This window comes from Canis lupus, chromosome 15, assembly GCF_003254725.2.
Source record: "Canis lupus dingo isolate Sandy chromosome 15, ASM325472v2, whole genome shotgun sequence".
Taxonomy (NCBI): Eukaryota; Metazoa; Chordata; class Mammalia; order Carnivora; family Canidae; genus Canis; species Canis lupus.
This window is the reverse complement of record NC_064257.1, coordinates 33,026,564-33,046,808: the sequence shown is the minus strand read 5'-3', so window position 1 is coordinate 33,046,808 and position 20,245 is coordinate 33,026,564.

Below are 20,245 nucleotides of genomic sequence, written 5' to 3'. Positions count from 1 at the left end.
AAATGCCTGGAAGGGAAGTACCTTCTCTTCCCAGCCAGTACTCCTGTCTCACAGGAGAGACTGCAGCTGGAGCAGTTACTAGTTGAAGCTCTGGAGATTGGCTTCAGATGTTAGTTTTGCCACTTATAGTTACGGGACCTGGGATAAACCCTCTGAGTCTCATTTTCATCATTTGTAAAGGAAGGGTGATAAATAACAACACCTATGTAAAAAAAATTGGACTAAATGAGATGGTGCAGATACAGGACTTGGCAGTGTTAATCCTGAAAAATGCCCCCAAACAGCTATTTTTATATTTTATTATTATTATTATTATTTAAAGATTTTATTTATTTATTTATGACAGACAGCAGACAGAGAGAGAGAGAGAGAGAGAGAGAGGCATAAACACAGGCAGAGGGAGAAGCAGGCTCCATGCAGGGAGCCCGACATGGGACTCGATCCTGGGTCTCCAGGATCACGCCCTGGGCCAAAGGCAGTGCTAAACCGCTGAGCCATCTGGGCTGCCCATATTTTATTATCAAACAGCTATTATTATTATTATTATTATTATTATTATTAAAATAGGAGAATAGAATCCTATGTCTTCATTTATTTATTTTCTTAAGGTTAGTCTTTTTAAAACTTTTTATGTATTTTCGAGAGAGAGGTAGCTTGTGTGTGTGTGAGTGGGGTTGGGCAGAGGGAGAAGGAGAATCTTAAGCAGGCTTCACCCCGGTGTGGAGCCCAACACAGGGCTCAATCTCATAACCTTGATATCATGACCTGAGCCGAAACCAAGAGTCTGATGCCTAACCCACTGAGCCACCACCCAGGTACCCCTCCCTTGTCTTCATTTAGTCATTAAATAAATCAACTTGAATTGCTACCATTTAATTTTATTTCTGAAATAATATTTCGTATTTATTTTATTACATAAGCAGTATACAACCATTATAATTACAAATTATAAATTCATATAATAATAAGAAAAAAATCATTCCGTCTTACCACCCAGAGAAGACATCTGTAATGACAATAACTACACATGTGCGCGCGCACACACACACACACACACATACCTTTTTTTCCATGCAGAGCTGTGTCTCTGTGAGTCATAATTACATTTAAAACAAAATGGTGTAAACACTCTACACATGTTTGTTAAAAGCACATGTACTGGAGTCAAACTGCCTTGATTTAACTCCTGACTTTGCCACTCAATAACGCACATGACCTTGGGCAAATTATTGCCCTCTTTTCTTTATCTGTACAAGGGGACTATCTAGAGGATCTCCTTCAAAAGGTTGTAAGGATTAAATACAAATTTATATAAAGCATAGTACGCTTAATTACAGAAATCACTGAGTAGGATGTATCTTTTAAGGATCCCATTTTAAGGACATTTCACTGGTAAAACACCAGGATCCAGTGCAGATCTGTTCCCATTACTACTCTTCTCTTTCTGCCACCTTGATGCCTTTAATTGTTCACATTAACATCATTGAAATTCCTCTGAGTTGTGCCTTATTAATGGAGAATTCTAGTACAGTTCAGACAAAATGCTCACAATAAGATGATTTCTCCCAATTCAATTTAGGGAGTAAGAACTGGATCTTATACTTGTTCATATTCTCCAGATATCCATAAACTATGTTTTGAATTTTAAAATTTTGGTGCCTTTTGAAAGGGTACTAGAAAAATTGATTAAGTAACATTCACTAACTCAGAAAATGTCTACTCAGTATCTTACATAAGTAACTTGGATTTCTTACTTTAGAAAAGGTGATTGGGGAATCCCTGGGTGGCCCAGCGGTTTAGTGCCTGCCTTTGGCCCAGGGCGCGATCCTGGAGTCCCGGGATCGGGTCCCACGTCGGGCTCCCTGGCATGGGGCCTGCTTCTCCCTCCTCCTGTGTCTCTGCCTCTCCCTCTCTCTCTCTATCATAAAAAAATAAATAAATCTTAAAAAAAAGAAAAGGTGATTGAATAATTTTTTTAATACAATATTGCTTGAACTGCATTAGAAAATTCTTTTGGCTTTGCTTTCAGGTCCTTGTAGCATTAAATATCTTTTCTTAAGTTGGCATTTGCTGTTTGCTATTTGTCCAAAATGTATGGACAAATAAGGCAAAGATGAAAGTAATGCCCTAAAAAATTAAAATTTCTCCAAAGATGACTGTAACAAAAATTACCCAGGCAACTTTATAATTAAAGCCCTTGATAAAATGCAAATGTAAAGTGAGTTTTTTGGAGGAGACTCTCTTTCTGCATTCTCCTTTTAAAAGATTAATTCATTTAACTTAAACCAACCAGAGGAAGGAAATCCTATGCAGGCTTGAAATTTTGTTTGGAAACAGGTTCTGTCCTTCCCAAAATATAGATGGTGCAATTAATGGGGAACTTGGCTAGAGCAAGATTGTTGACAAGATGTAGCTAGAATATTTGAGCTATTTTTAGTTATTATGCTGTTTGTACTTAATAACGTTTGACGTGAACAGTCACTTACATGGAAGTTATCCTTTTAACATATAATGAGGAAATAGTTGGCATTTGTTTTGGGAAAACATTCAATTTTTAGTAAAAAAAAAAAGAGAAAAAGAAAAAAAAACACCCTACACACCAAAGAGATAAGTATCCTCATTGACTTGAAGTGTGGAGAAATTGTATTAGGATATATAACACTTAATGTAGAACACTACAATTGTAAAACTTATTCTGAAGAAGTAAAAATTCTCATCTACAAAACATTTTAACACTTTTTTTTCTTTCAAGTATATCTAGTCCCTGAAAGTAGCCTGATAAAATTTTGTCTGGTACAGAAAATTGGGGGAATTGCTTTAATACATAATAATGTTTTTTAACCAACATTGTCAGTAAAAGGGGTCCTTCTAGAGTCCTTGAAAATACTTAAAAACAGCTTCCCTGTCTGCAATAGATTGTTTCGATTATGGCCTTTCTCTCACTATTTTGTCCTTCATAGGTAATAAAAACTAGTTTGCATTTTGTCCTTGTTAAACACCACACGTCTCTAGCGAGTGGGGCATGAAGTAATGAGATGTAACACTTCAGCATTGCGTGAATCCTTCCCATAAGGGAATGAGTCAACCAAATCAGAGAGTAGGTGTTCTGCCTCTGGAGCTTGCTTCCCTGTGCATGGGGTTCAAGCTTCCCTCCACGTCCTGGCTTCCTCTGCAGACCCGGAGAGCTCTGGAACTCCCAAAGGATTCCCTTCACTGGGGCCCTGGTCTGTGCTCAGGATCTCATTAGACAGAGTCAACTGGGAATCCAAGCAGGCAGCTCTCATTGTTTCTAACACCACAAATCCAAAAGTTGCCTGGAAGCCCAACACATGACATGTCCAACAAAAGGAGAACATGTTTTTGTTCCTGCTGCCGACTTGATTGGTTTAGGAAGCCAGACAAGTCTGGACAGTGAAATGACTCAGGAACAGAATCTGCGAGAAGGCTGGTAGGAAGCATCATGACTGCCTCTCTCCATTCTTTTTAGTATTCGCTAGGGCTGGGTGTGAGTGTGCGTTTAGTTTATTCTTCTGTCAAAAAGTCACACATAGACCTAGCTTATAATCATAAAAATAACAAAGTAATACATAGACAAGTATTATAATAAAATAAGAACAGTGCCCAGCTGTGCCTTAGCCCACCTCATTTCCCTTTTCTGGTTCCTTACCTGGGAAGTAACTGCTTACAAATTTTTCAACTCCTTATTCTGGTATTTACTTACATATTTCTAAATAATGATTAATAAATAGTATCTGTTTTTACAGACATTTCTTGATTTTTCCAAGTTTAGATATTAACTACTGACTGCCTAGCAATCTCGCAAAAGTTGAGAGTTGAGAGTTATATCACATATTTGGTAAAATCCGTTTTAGTGCTACACGCACACATACACACACATGAATCTTCTTCATAGCTGAGCCACATAACGTATGGATTCTGGGTCTTTTTCTCTGCAGTTTTTCTTCCCCTGATGTTAACATTGTCTCAGTTTTTTTTTTTCTTCCATTGCTTCATATTCTTTCATGAACCTCTAATAGTCCCTAACATGTACTTAACAAATGTTTCATGCCCAATATTGTTGTAAATAATTTACAGATAAGAGGTTTGGAGATAGGGAGTATATCATACTCCCCATACATAGATATCAAGCCCTGGCATAAAGGGGTAAAGTCCAGGTTCCTTGCTGTGCCATGTAACATGTGGCTCTTGGCTCCCCACTGGCCTCGTTCCTGTCTTCTCCTTCCCATTGGTTTGCAGTCCAACCCCACCGGACTTGAACTTTCCAAGCCTTTTCTGTTTCCCTGGCCGTTTCCAGCCTCCTGCTGCCAGAATCACTCCTCTGCCCCCATGATTTGCTCCTTATCCACCCTCAGATGTCAATCCTCCCCCACCCCTAAGAACTGTTAGTGTCCTGTGTTGTGCTCCTGTAGCACTGTGTTCTCTCCACCCACCACTCTTTATGTTTATTACTTGATTACTGCCTGTGTTTCTCACTGAACCATAAGCTCCATGAAGGTGGGTCTGAGTAGTCTTGTTCCCAAGGGAGGCTTCAGTGTTTGGCATCTGAATTTTTGGCTGCTTTATAAATGTCAGCTATTATACGATGGGGTCTCTAAGGAGAATGTCAGTGATGTAAATGCACATGAAAACATTGCAGTGACTCAGGGTGAGAAAATCCTAAGTGAGGATAATGAATTGTTTACTCACATGAAGTAATTCTGTCTCTCCTTTATAAGTTGCCTAACCTCAAACTGGCTGAGACTTGTTGCGATGATAAAGTGAGAGACACGTGGCTTTAGAGATTGGGCAACCTGAGTGTAAGAATCTAGGTCTTACTCTGATTTTGCAGATGATCCTGGGAGGCCTTGAAGAAATAAATTAACATCTTGGAGTGTCAGCATGGCTGGCCATATATTCTCGAAGCTCCCATCCACCATAACACACCGGAGGGATGTGCCATGCCCAGAGCAGTGGTTCTCTGAGTAGTGAAACCAGAGAAACCGGTGGAGGCTCTGTCTTCATGGAGTTTCTAGTCTAGAAAGGACTAAACAAGCAGCAGCTCAACATACATAAATATTGACTTACAGATGGACAAGAAATGGTGTCAAGTTGGAGACTAGTGATGAAGAATAGAGAGGAAGTTTTGTATAGGTGTTCTGGGAAGGAGGTGCCTGAGTGAGTATCATTTAAATAAAAAGCCAGGGAAAAGGCATTCCCAGCTGAGGAAATCAAGTTCAAAGTCTCTAGGACAGGTGGTGGTTAAGGGGTTACCTCTCTAGGACAACAGGATTATGTCTAGAACCCAAAAGGAGTGCATTGTGGCTGGATCAGAGGAAGAAGCACTCAAATTCAAGTCTGAGAGATAGGCAGGAGCCTCCTTATTTGGGGTTGGGAAGCCCGTGCTATTCAGCTTGTTGTCTGAAAGTAAGCTTCTAGCCTGCCAACTGCTACCTGTCTGTGATAAGAAAAAGAGCTTGTGTAAGTGTAAATCAACTATGTCACCTGGAACACATCTTACTGAGCTTATACACACACACACACACACACGTAGCACGACTTGCTCAATGAAAAAAGGAGTGTGCTGCTTTGTGTTTATGTTCTGATGTACATTCCTTATCTTGTTGCAGGCCAGCACATAGAGTATACAGTGGACACACACTGAAAGATTGTTAGTGCATGTGAATGTGTGATTGGTGGTGAGGGAGTTGGGGGTGGTGGTGTTATGGCGTGATTAGATTCACTTTCCAAAGTGATTTCTGTGGCTACACAATAGAGAACAGAGTGGGGAGAGGCAGAAGAGATCAGTCAGGACCAACATTCTAGCAAAGAGAAGACGATGACCTGGACCAAGATGGCGGCAATGGAGGTGGAAGGTTAGTGAACAGATCATGATATATTTGGACACAGAATCTATGGGATGTTTTCATGAATTGGGGTAAAGGGAGTTAAGAGGGTAATTGGAACTTGGCTTCCAGATTTCTATTCCAAACAACTGTTTGAATATTCATGCCATTGCTTGCCATAATAATAGTAGAGGATGAATGAGTTTAGAATTGGGAGGGTGGCGTGCATGGCTATTAATATCAGTAGTTATAACAGTGGATTTTTAAATAACAGGAGCATTTATGAACTCTCCAAATTAATAAATGCTACCATAGTCCATATTTTTTTTCTCATAAAATGCTTTTTTTGAAAGCAGGAGGAAGAAAAATCAAAACTTGTGTTGAGCTATAGATAGTGGGAGGGGTTAGGCTCACTCATCAGCTGAGGGATGTTTTCATCATAAGTGATTCGATTACGTGGACTAAGCCAAGTTATCTAGCTATCATGATCTTAAGGGGTGCTTCCGAATGGCTGAAATTATAAATGTTAAATCCATGAATACCAAGGGTATGCCCAGGGTGAGGAATAAGTTTCTTCTTAACTGTCGTCTCTGATTAATTTTTAATGGATGCTCAGAGAACTCTTTTGAGGTTGCACCTGGAGTGAGTGAAAAGAATGTTGTCATCGATTTTAAGTGCATACCTGGGTTGCAGGAGGAGCTGTGGCAGTAGGCAGGCCTAGTATTTGCTGACCCTTTGCATTTTTCAGGTACAGAGAGTGAGTTGGATAAATGTTCCAACACACGGCACTGCATATAGGACTTCAAATATTGTAATGTGGAATGAGCACGAAACTTCAGAGGGAACTCTCTATGTGATTAAAACTTAGAATGGATTCCAAGAGCTAGAATACAATGTTGTTACTGTTGTTTCCTTCCACCATGATATTTGAATCAAAGCTGGTTGATAACAACCAAAATGCCTTCTGGGACGTCAATGTAGTTTTGTTCTGGGATCTATTAGGAATGGAAAAACAGCCTGATGAAGACTGGGCAAATTCCACACGTCTAATAGGGATAATTGCTGGGGAGTCAAATCAGATGGCCGCACCTGGTGATACGGTGGAGCATTCTCAATTTCTCACATGTTATTCTATGCACAAAGACTGTACTGCGCTCTGTTTACTCATTTCAATTTCATTTGGCTCTGTCATCCCTCCTACTATCTCTGAACCTTTCCCAGGTTCAGAATGAGGCCTTTTGCTTTCCTACCTCAAAGGAGATTTAAGTGACCATGTGAAGTTCAACTTTGGGTTGCCAAGGAAATTGAAGACTCAAGTCTGGATCATCAGAAAGTGGCCATGTTTTGGTGGAACAAACATTGGGAAGGCTGCTGCCAGCCTCTGCTCAGATTGTGGAGATAGGAAGGCTGATGTATGATATTAGAGATGATTATCTCAGGAGTCTGCCAAGCCTTCATGAATAAAAATGATAATAATTACTATCATGGTGAAGCAGAAGGGGAATAATGATTTGAGAAAGTTGACAGAACAAGTCACGTGAGTTTTAGGGTCAAAAACCGTGAACAGCCTTATTTTCCAGTGGAGAGAAGACACTGGTGATTTTTATAATTTAGATATTTTGTTAAGGAGCTCCTGAATTCACTGTTGGACAGGAGGAGAAAGAGGCCACATTCAAAAGTATTACTTTTGATTCACTTTGAGCTGTTTGACATGGGAGTAAAAATGAATTCACTAGCAAGTATATGCCTATTTGGTCATATTCATGGGGACTCATTAGAAAGAGTTGAAGATGTGTGATGTCATCCAGTTTAGGAGGATTCAAACTCTTTATTCTTTGTAATAGCACAAGTTAGAAAAAAAATAAACTCTTGTTCAACTCCAATACCAAACAGGTAAAAACAAAGATGATCATGGAGGAGATGGAATAGAAAGTCAAGAGAGTGACCCACCCGGGTCTGTGTCCTTCTCACCCACCTGATTTTTCCAGGAGACACCTCTGGTCTAAGGGCTTAGTTTAAAACCAACAATCTAATGCAACTTTCTTAATTTATAACAGAAGCTAAGGTGACCTACCCAGCACACTTCAATTAGTTACCTGGGGGACCAGGTTCCCTATACAGTGACATTTCCACTACATCATACTTGGAGTGTCAAGAACAATCCTCCCATTTCCTGAGCCCCCTCTAAACCTTCCTACTTTTTGTGTCTACAGGGTTCCATTCAGTATTTTTCCCATGTTAATCAATAGACATGACAATTCTCAAGACAGCTTAAAGAAATCTGACTCCACCAACCCATACTCCACATACCCAAGAAAGCACAGTATAGACCTGCCTTCCTCAGTCCAGACCCACTGTGACTTCTGCTCCTAAACACACCCTGTGAAGGAGGGTCCCAGTCCATGACCAGAGCTGAGTGAGAGATGGGGAAGGAAGGGGAAGTCTGTCTTGTCTTTTATAGTGTTCCCCTGTTATGTGACAGAAGAGAATAATGAGAAATTCTCTGCAGGTCTCAGGTTGGTTGAAGCCACCTCTCTTTCTCAGAAATGACATTGTGTTTGGCCTTTAATGAGTGACACATTTTCATAACCTGTTTTGTGAGATTTTTAATCACGTGCAGTTAGTAAACAGTTACAAAGTGGTATAGAATCTATCACCATTTTATATGGACTTGTACTTTTAAGAATCAACAATTTTTAGAGCTAGATGTGATCATAGAGAATTTCTCATCCAATTTATTTTTTTTATAATGAGGAGGTTGACACTCATAGGGGTGAAGAGCTGTGTCTCTGATGAATCAGATGAATCAGCTAGTTTGAGCTGTGAACTCAGTCCTCCTTGCTCAAGACCCATTGCTCATTCAATTCTTTGTTGGCTTGATTTGATTTAAAAAATATGTGTGTCCCCCAGTGTAAAATATCTGTGTGAGAGAGGGAGATTTTTCTATTTTCCTGATGGAGAAGGGCAGAAAATAAAGACCCTCTAAGAGCTGGGGTCCTTACCTCATCTACAAGAGATTTGCATCCTAAAAGCATTGTTTGACAGCCCCTTTGGTCATTTTTTTTAGTCTGAGAGAGCAGTGTTTTATGCTGAGAGTTTAGGTATAGTCAGCGGTCCTGGCTACAATCTTTAGATTAATGACGGAAGCTTTTATCTTTTACATTAAATAAGATACAATTTGATCCAATCATTCTAATGCTGTCAGAGCTCTGGAGTGAAATTCCTTTGAGCTAATTTGCTAAGTTGAAACTCATAGCTATTGATGTTACCATCAAATATGGGCAGGCATCAGGCACATATGGGACAACGGATCTATCCAAATCTATCATCTTTCTTGGAGAGATAGAGTGACCCATATAAGACAATGACAAGGGGGAGGAGCCTTCATGGTATTACCTTCATCCTTCAAGAGTAAATGATTGCTATATTCCTATCTTTGAAGGCAGTCTGTTAGAGATAAAGAGTTGGCGCAGGAGCTGGACTGAGTCTGGATCCCAGGCCTGCCTATTACCGGCTATGTGACCTTTGTTGAGTTAGTGAACCTCACTTCACTGTGCCCAAAGTTTTGCATCACAGAATAGGTTAATAGGAATAAATATCTCAAAGCGTTCTGAAGATTAAATGAGTGAATACATGGAGGTATTAGAACAGTGTGGCATATAGTAAGCCCTTAATAAATATTATTTATTATTACCCTCATATAAATTAAAGGTGCCCTCTAAACTCTAGGTAAACACCAAATTTCTAATTGTTTAAAACTGTGAAATAATAAATATTTGTTGTTTGAAGCAGTTGTATTTTGAGATTATTTGTTATGAAGCTGTGCATAACCAATACACACATTAAGCATGACTTGAAGTCACCACTAATACGGATACAGTTTGGACAGAACAGGTCTAATTCTTGTTCTTTCACATACTTACTCAATAAGCATTTACTATGTGCTAGGGCAGTGTGGACATAAAATCAGCTTTAAAAAAAGACACTGTCCTTGCATTCTTGGGAAAGGCAAGCTTGCAAAATGTGTGGCAAATCTATTTATGCAACTTTACCAACTTAAACTATGACTTGTTATAAATGCTTAAGTAATTTATTAAATGTCTTTGCTCTATTAAACAAAGAAACAAACAAAAATCCCTTCCAAATGTCAAAAGGGATTCCAGCTGTCTTCTTACTTTCCACATTCAGAAAGTTCTAAGGAATCATGATAGCCTCTTCTGGGCAGACTTTTTGTGTTATTTAAAGCCAGAGTTAGGGGAAAGTCTGTTTTTTGTAACTATTCATTTGGCATGCATTCCTGAGTGTTACTGATGGGACACGCCCTAGGCCAGGTGAACTAGGGGTGGAGGGAGGGTAGGTGAGGACATAAACATGATTAAGACTTGGTGTCTTCAGTTGGGCAGGTGAAAGGCGGGGATGCAAAAAAGGTAGAGTAGTCCTTGACTTCAAAGTGTTCACTGTCCTGAGAGAGATAAGATCAGTAAACGTAGAGTGACAAAGCAGTGAGAGAGGTACAAAGTGCTAGAGGAGCATGGAAGAGGAAGTGACTAAGACAGCCCCAGAGAACCCAGGGAAGCTTTAGACAGGAAATGACGTATAAACTGGGTCAAAGGATGACTGTTGGAGAGAGGAGTGAGGGTGGGTCTTAAGGAGGGGGAAACTGCATGTGCAAAGGCACGGAGGCACAGAAGTTGGCAACACTGGGATAGCATGAGCAGTCCAGAAAGAGCATAGTGCTGTCCTGCTTCAATGACGCATCATTGGCCAATTTCCTTAACTTAGCTGGCAGAGCCTAGCATGAGACAGTCCCTGTCCATCCTCCCAAGCCCATGTCTTGCTTCACAACCACCAGCTACGTGCACTCCTTTTTGTCTTCAGATCATCATAAGTAAGCACGATTCTACTTCAGAGCTGCTGCACTTACTACTTCTTTTCTCTGGAACATTCTCTCCTACCTGTTTGTATGGCTGACCCTTTCTTACTCTTTAGGTCTTACCTCCTCCAGGAGGCTACCCTCAGGGCCATTTTCCCAGAAGCAAATCCTCTAGTATTCCCTATCACAGCACATACCACATGTCACATGGGATGCATTGTGACCTGTCATTACACTCAGCAGTGTAGTGTGAGACCTGGGAACAGGGACGCTGTCTTGTTCCTGTTGTACCCGTAGTGTCCAGATCAATCTCTGACTCTATGATTGATAGAAATTTGTTGAATGAAAAAAGGAAAACATCAATGAATGAATGTAGGAATGGATGAAAAATTTGGAAAGAGACTGGTCTGGGTATCTGCCATTGGTTTCTCCAAGTTCAATCTCCATCCTTCATCCAATTCTGTGTCATGAAAGGCTGACCTGTACTAACCACATCAATATCTACCCTCTGGGTTGGATTCAACCAAAAGGAAGCAGCTAAGGGAGAGAAAGGAGTTGGTGCCTCCAGCTGGCTGCATCTCTCCCCTGATGGTCTCTGTAAGGATCTCCTCACACAGTCTCTGCTTCTAGGGAAGGGTAAGTGCTTCCTCCCTTCCTCACTTTGAGGGGATTGACACTTCCTTTTATCTTTTCATGTCACCACCCTGTGGTTTCTCTATACCTACATCTTTGTCGGTATTAATCTTTCTTCAACTATGTTGATCTGTTTCCTGCCATGATCTGGAAGGATACAAGAGGGTTGGGAAAGGCCTTGCACACATCTAAGGAGCTCAGACTATATTCATTTGGAAATGGAGAACTATGAGAGATAGATCTTTATGAGGAAGTAACACATAACCCAGAGTTTGGCAAACACTGGTTGGGGGCAGTGTAGACTATATTCTCTAAACCTTTGATAGTGGGCCCCATCAGTGAAAACTGAGCATGTCCTGCTACTAAATGCATATCTGTTTATTTGTAAATTGTATACGTCCATGCTTGTACTAGTAACTGTTGTATAGTGTAAAATATAAAAGCAGACATTAAAAAGGACAAAGAAAAAAAAAGGACAAAGATAACCTATATTTAAAAGATTTAAAATTGATTTTCAGTTTTTATCTTGCTGAAAACCATACCATTACTGTTCTGATTGCTTCATTTTTAAGTGTCTCGCTAAAATTATAGCGAATATTTTAATATACACCTAGAGTGGCATTCACTGTCAGGGAGAGTACATAAAAATCCGTGTTTCAAAGCATGTTCTTGATAACTTCAGGTGGGTAGAGATGGGCCAATCTCTTGTCAAATCTAATTATAGTATAATTGTTTTGGACAGGGAGTATGGTGACAGAGCATTTCTATCAAGTATAATTTGCTAATTTTCTTATTCTTTTCCATATTTCTAGCACAGAAAACAAAGAAATTATAGTAATAACCATTTACTAAACACATAATTTGGCCCACATGATTAAATACAGACCAAGAACCAAGAGTTTCATATGCCATTTTAATTTCATACTAAAAGAGAGACCCAGTTGGATACACTGCAGAACAATCCTGTGAAACAGGATTATTTTCTACCTTTTTGATAATGAGGAAACACTTTGCAAACATGGGAAGATTGAAGAACTTGCCCAATAGCTAGCAAGTGTCAGAGAAAGCTTTAGCCTGCCGGTGCCCAGAGAGCTTGTCCCTAACCCACCATATAATCCAGATAAAGAAGAGGGAAATTTGTTATGTTTTTATTGGACTGCTTTGATTTTCTCAATAAAATAGAAGAAGAGGCTTAGTGGACTTAAAAGGCTAGGTTCAGATAAAATTGGGTTGAAATGTGCTGATTACCCAGCTGGAAGGCAGAGCACCTTTGAAATTACTATCTTTGCCCTTCTCCACATTCAAACCAAGAATATAACATTCTCTCCATACAGTTCACTCTTATACCAACCTGGTTTCTCTGTGGTTCCTTCCCCCTCAGCTAGAGGTTTCGTTTGCTTGGCACCGGTTAATGCTATAAGTGAATAAGAGCTTGTATGGAGGAGAAACAAAGAATGCATGTTTCCTTTACTTGTTATTTTTGGTTCATTGTTCTTAGGCGCAAGCTGCAAGATGTTGAGGTGAATGTCAAGTAATGCTGAGTTCCCAGAGAGGAAATGGTGGGACACCAGTTAAGAAAACCCTTAAGGGAGGCCACGATTATGAGTCATATAAACCTTGATGAGAATATCCACACTCCTAGCTGGGCAGGTGACACTAATATCACAGTTTTTATGGAGCTATGGGCACCATCATATCCGTTCAATGAGTCTTAAGTCTGACCACTCCCTGTCTTCTGTTACAGAGACATAGTACTCTAAAAAGTAATAACTATTGAAAAAGGCTCAGAGATAACAGGTGTGTGTGTGTGTGTGGGGGGTGTCCCAGCACAGTTAACAGGAAGACACTAGCTAAGAGAGTGGGTTACCATGGGTAAGGCGGGAACTTGGGTGAATTTTAGAAAAGCAGCCATGAGAGTGGGAAAGAGACCAAGGAGTAACCAGAAAGGAACAAGAGGAGCACTGAGTTACACATGAAAGAGTCCTAGCTCTTTAAACACTGAGCTTTCCACATGGGGCTGTTATGTGCCCCTCCAGAGAAGGCTGCTGGAGAAACAAGCCACTTTAGCTCTCGACAAATACATTTTCAAAGATTACAGTCTTGGGTGGGAGAGAAAACAAATAGGATTTTGTGCCTGCAAAGTAATTCATAGTAATCCACTGGGATGCCGTGGGAAATTCAAAGCCTTATGTTAAGAGCATGAAAAGGTAGCACTTTTAATATATTTCCTATTATTTCTAACTGAATAGGTCAAGTGGTAAACTGTGTTGAACACTGGCCCTTTATTGTGGCTTGGGAAATTTTGGAAAGCATTATGAATCTCTAATAAGCCCATAAAGTATAATGTTTCTATCGGGCCATGTTCTTTTGGGTCTACACACAATGGTACACTCTGGTGTAAGTGGGGACAAAGAGCCACTGCTGTCTCCCTGCAATGGGCCTCCTGATCTCCTGCCAGCAATCAATAGTACGATCCCTCTGGGCCCTGCATTGGAGGGGCGAGTGGAGGATGGGCTGAGGTGGGAAAATCTGAGTTATTAAATGCTGTTGGAAAAACCCACTCAAATTTGAAAGCTGTCCAGTCTCTCTTACACCCAGCCCTCACCAAAGTTAAGTGTTCCTTCTATTTGACTCCCACTGACTGTCTTCTATTTCCTCAGGGGCCACTATAACACCTGTGTTTCCATCCCAACAACACTCTCCTTCCACACTGTTCATCACAAATTATTGGCTTCCTTCTCTCAAAGCACATGACCTATTCACTTGTTTTCCTGGGAAGATTTGGTTCTATTTATTTCTTTCCCTTTCAAATTCTTCATTCTTCACCCTGGTCTTCTCTTCTTCTGTCGGGTACTTTGAGTCATACCGCACTTGTCCCATCTCCATTCCTTCTGACATCCTTTCATCTAGAGGTATGCTCAGGTCTTTCCTTCTACTCAAGATACCTGTTTCCTCCTGAAATTTCAGCTTTATTGTTCCAGCTACCATCTCAGTTCATCACTAACCTTTACTGCTGAGGTTTTCCAAAAGCATATATTTTATAGTTATCTACTCTATTCCTTGACTTACTGACTCTAGGTTTTTCCATTCTTCTAGCACTCCATATAGAATGGTGGGAAGACAGAAGGGTATTTAGTTTGGAGGAGCAAAGGCTCAGATTTGCCATGCAAATGATGTTCGAATATATAAAGGGCTCTCTGATGGGGAAAGATTACTTTTCTCACCAGCCTACAATGGAGAATTTGAATTAACGAATAAAAGCTCTGCAGAGGCAAATTTTCAATACAATATTGGGATGTATTTTATTACCAGTGAAATTATCCAGAAATGAAATGGGCTCCTGGTGGGTAGCAGCAAGCTTCCTGCTACTGGAGGTATTCAAACTCAGCTTAAGTTGTAGTAGAATAGATTTGAGAATCAAATGAGCTCTACGACTGGATGTCTGCTTCCAAATCCTGAGATTTTGTGATAATCGTGAAATCATTTCCAAATTTTGTCTCCTCTGGTTTGTTTGCAGCCTAAGTCAACATTGTGTTTATTTTCTTGTTTTGTCGATTCACAAAAGTAATAACGATCATTACAAAAAATGTTAAGCAACACCGATGTACAAATGTCCAAGCCCTCCTGGCTCTGGCCCACTCCTTCCCACTCAAGTCATTCCTGCTGACAGCTTGAGTTGTTAGGTAGATAATGTGAATATCCTTCAGTCTAGCTGTATATGCATCTGCACTGAAATGGACTTGCACTCTATCTGCTGCTCTGTGGCTTACTTTTTGCTCACCATGGAATAGGAAGGGTCACCCTCCAGGTCAGTATATGTAGTTCCACCTCTGTTTCGATGGTTACATATAATTTAATAGTTTAGGTGTGGGTGAACTTTTTTTAAAGATTATTTATCTTTAAAAGAGACAGACAGAGAGAGAGAGAGAGAGAGAGAATGAGAAAGAAACAGGTAGAAGGAGAAGCAGGCTCCATGCAGGGAGCCTGATGTGGGACTCGATCCCAGGTCTCCAGGATCATGCCCTGGGCGGAAGGTGGCGCTAAACCGCTAAGCCACCGGGGCTGCCCAGGTGAACCATTTTTTAAGGGATCAGAGAATAAATATTTTTGACTTTGTGGTCACTATAAGCTCTGTCCTAACTAACCAACCCAGTCATGTAGCATGAAAGCAACCATAGACATACGTGATGAGTGGATGTGCCTGTGTTCCAATAAATAGTTATTTACACTAAAATTTGGATGTCATATATTTCATGCATCATGGAATATCATTCTTCTGATTTTTTTTCAACTATTTAAAAATACAAAAACCATTCTTAGCTTGGAACTGCACAAAAACACGCAGTGGGCAAGATTTGGCCCATGGGCTGTAGTTTGCCAATCCCCCATAAATGTCATTAGGGAGGATTATTCATTCTTCACATCTTGTGTGCTCTTCATGTGGAGTGAGTGCCATTAACATAAGAACCTGCCTTCTTCACCTCCCCTACTAACTGCCCCAAAGAGGGTGGACAGATTGATATGATTGGTGAGGTTAGAAGAGAAAGTGGGGATGTCCTTTCCTCTCTCTTTCCTTTTTGGGAACCAGCTGTCCGTAGGGAGCATACATTTTTGTTTGGTCCAGGAGGAGTCCCCACCCCGCCACCCCCCCAACCAGCACTGCACGATGGGCAGGCAGTCTTTCTAATTCTGAGCATTATATGGGAATGTCCATTTGCTTTTCTTATTCAGATATAAGCCACTTTATCCAATATCAACTTCATCAATAAGAAAGGTAATATTTTGGTCTCTAATCTTTCTTGCTTTTTTGCCTTTTTTGCAACTGATTGAGACGCAGAATATACATATTACTTATTAAGTAATTTACTTAGCCATTCCTCACTCTTTCAATCCTAATGCTTTGTACTCTTTAGGTTAACTCTTCATAATCTAGTCTGTGGACTAAATCTTTATTCTTTCTTGCTTCTCATGCCATGTGAAAAAGGGACATGTTTTGTCGGCTTCTTTGAAAACTCTCATCGGTATCTCTAGACATGACCAATATAGTTTCCAACCCTCATCTCTTTCCTCTTCTAGATTTGTTGCCTGCTATTACCTGCTTAATATTATGATAGCATGGCATTGAGATGTCAGATACATCATGTTTGCTCAGAAACCTTTAATGAATCTCTATCAGTCATTAGATAAAGAATAAGTCCTTTGATGACATTCAAAGCCTTCAATATTTTGACCCTTATTTATTGTTCTAGTTTTAACTTTCATTATTTTAAAAAAGTGTTAATATGTATAAAATGTTTATAGTAGTGCCTGACATGTAATAAACCCTCAGCACGTGTCAGCTAAATTGTTGCTTTTCTCACACACACTCCAATCACTTTCCAATCATAGTGACAACTTACTATTTCCTACACAAGTTCCTTTTATCTGCATTTCCCCTTTTATTCAAGCCATTTCTTTTAAGCCATCATCTCTGCCAGTTGAAATCTTATCTAACCTCCAAAGCCTGCCTAATGAACTTTCTTCTCTGTGCATTATAATCTTATACTTTCAGAAACCTTAATTTAGCACATGAGCTCAATAAATGGTGAATTCCTATGGAACACTGTGTGAAGGGAGCCTTATGATGACAATTATTATCATTTTTAAATATTTTTATTTATTATATATTTGAGAGAGAGAGAGAGAGCAAGAACGATAGTAAGCAGAAGAAAGCCCAAGCATGGGGAATGGCAGAGGGATGATGGAGAAGCAGGCTCCCTGCTTGATCCCACATGGGGCTTGATTCCATGACTCTGGGATCACAACCTGAATGGAAGGCAGACACTTCACCAACTGAGCCTCCCAGGATCCCCAAGATGACAATTACATGGTAGTGATTGACATGTGAGTAAGAAGTTGCTATAGAATATATGATGGTTAATTTTATGTGTCAATGTGACTGGGCTAAGGGAAGCCCACATAGTTTGTAAAACATTATTTCTGGGTGTGTTTGTGTCTCTAGAAGAAATTAACATTTGAGTAGTAGACTGAGTAAAGAAGATCAGCCTCACCAATACAAGTGGACATCCATCTCTCAATCCACTGAGTACCTGAATAGACTATAAAGGCAGTCTAAGGGCAGCCCTAGTGGCCCAGTGGTTTAGCACCGCCTTCAGCCTGGGGTGTGATCCTAGAGACCGGGGATCGAGTCCCACGTCAGGCTCCCTGCATGGAGCCTGCTTCTCCCTCTGCCTGTGTCTCTGCCTCTCTCTCTCTCTGTGTGTCTGTCATGAATAAATAAATAAATAAATAAATAAATAAATAAATAAATACTTAAAAAAACATAAAGGCAGTCTACGAGATAATTTACTGTGCTTCGGTTGAGATACTCATTTTCTCCTGCCTTCTTCACATCAGAGCTCCTACTTCTTGGGCTTTTGACTTAGACCAGGAGTTAAAGCATTAGATCCCTAATACTCAGGCTTTTGGACTCAGACTGAATTACACTGCCAGCCTCCCTGATTCTCCAGCTTGCAGATAGCAGATCATGGGACTTCTACGTCTCCATAAAAGTGTGAGCCACTTTCTATAATAAATCACCTCCTATGGCTATCTTGATATATCCTATTGGTTCTGTTTCTCTGGAGAACCCTGACTAATACAAAATGTGAGATGTGAAATGATGTAAGTGATTTCAAGGTAAAATTTTGTAAATAGCAGGGAGTGATTCACAAATTTACTCTAATGAAGATTTATTGAATGCTTACTACGGGGCATGTCTTGTACCAGGAACTCCCTAGTGGTTAAAAGTAGAACTGGCCCTGTTCTCATAGGAATTTACCATCTGCAGAAGGAGACAGACATTAATCTGTTAACCTAACATATACTATAAAATTTAAACTTGGGCAAATGTACTGAGGGCAGATACGTGATGCTATGAGAGGGTAAGATGGAGTGGAGTCGACCTGGAGGCAAATGGATGGGTTAGAGATATGTTTTAGAGGGATAGTCAACAACATAGTAGATGTGGCTGCCCCCTTCATTACATTCCCTATCAGGACTTTGAAGGAGGAATTGGGATTCAGCAAGTAGGTATGTGGAAAGAAGGGATTTCAGATTGAGAAAACAACTTATGCAACTGCATGGAAATAGAGTACAGCATGCTGAGTTAGGAATTGCAAGTTGTTTAGTATGGCCAAGATGGAAGGTATGGGCAGATGGTAAGGAATGCATCAGAATGGGGAGGTAGGAATGACCAGATCGGAAAGGATCTTGTATTCTAGGGATATTCAGCTCATCTTGAAGACAGCGAGAAAACACTGAATAACTTTAAGTAGAGGAGTTACATGGCAGTTGTGTGGAAAATGGGCAGTGGAGGGGTAGGGATGGGACAAGTTTGGAAAAAGAGAGATCACTTAGATAATTACTACAAAATGCCAGAAGGGAAATGCTAAGGGCCTGCTTGGATCCTTGGGCACTGAGATCCTGATACGTTACCCTCATTAAATATTTTTAAAGTGAGGGAATGATCCTGTTATACTTTGCCAGCTCTGGCTTTTGGGATCTAGGTTTTTAGGTTTTTCAGATGGGTGCATCCAAAGACAGGTTTCCACAATTATTTACATTTGGAACTTGCAGATACAGATCTCAGACAGGATTTGAATACAAGCTGCTTATTTGGGAGGTGATCCTAGGAAATGGTAGGAGAGTGACAGGAAGTAAGTAGGTGACAGAAAAGCATCCAATAAAGAATGTATTAGAGATGAGATTAGTGCTGTGGGCAATTGAGATTCAATTCCTCTAGGGATCCCTGGGAGATAGCATAGACCAGGATTCCCAGAATGATCCCATCAAGTGTATTGGAGCTTGTGAGTTTATTCAAAACTCTATCATTACTTGAGAGATAGCTCTTCTGGATTGCCCCTTTGCAGGTAGAGTGGGCTCCAACCTTCAGATACAGTCGTAGGGCAGTGGGAGCCAATGGTATTTCTCTAGACTTCAACCTCGATACGTGTTTTCAAGTGAGCTAAGTCTTTGAAGCGATCTGAGAAATTCCAGGCACACTGCAGGAAACTTTGGATATCACAAGAGACTTTTTGTTTAAAAGTACGGCAATCCATATCATGGACTCCATTGAAGTGTTTAACGTAGGGTACCACGTTGGCTCATGTGACTTCTACATTGTATGGAGGTCAACAGTGAGGACATGAGTGGGAGATATCTAAAGGCAGAACACGAGACACAGAAGGAACTCTCACAGATCATGTGTCACTTACATGCCAGGGACAGTGCTGAATAATTTCCCATACCTTGTCTAAATTTATAAATTTAAGCACAGCAGCCACCTTGTGAAGAGGTCATTGTGCACTTGTTTTGCAGATGAGGAAACTGAAGAAAACTAAAGCGTGCAGGGTAAAGTGATTTGCCTTGTATGTGATACACTATCACATAGTGTATCAGTTATCTTTTGCCACAATTATGCTGCATAACAAAACCCCCACAGCCCAGTGCCTTAAAATAGTGTTTACTTAGTTCCTTAGTCTGTGGGTTGATGATTTAGGCTAAACTCAGCTGGGAAGTTCTGCTCTGAGCTGGGCTTACTTACATGCCTGGACGTCAGCTGACTGTCAGCAGTTTGGGATTGCTTGGGCTGGGATTACTAGGAGGCCTCAGTTATGCTCCCTTTGCCTTCTGTTATCTACTAGGCTAGGCCTGGCAAGTGCTCCTGATAATGGCTGAGGGAAGGAGCACAACCCTGAAACACGCAAGCACTTCTTAACCCTCTGCTTGCTACATGTCTGATAACAACCTGTTGGCCAAAGAAGGTCATATGGTTGGGACCAAAGTCAGAACCTGGACATGGAAGAGGTGAAGAATGGAAAATTAATGCAATCAACCTACCAAATTGGCCAGTAGG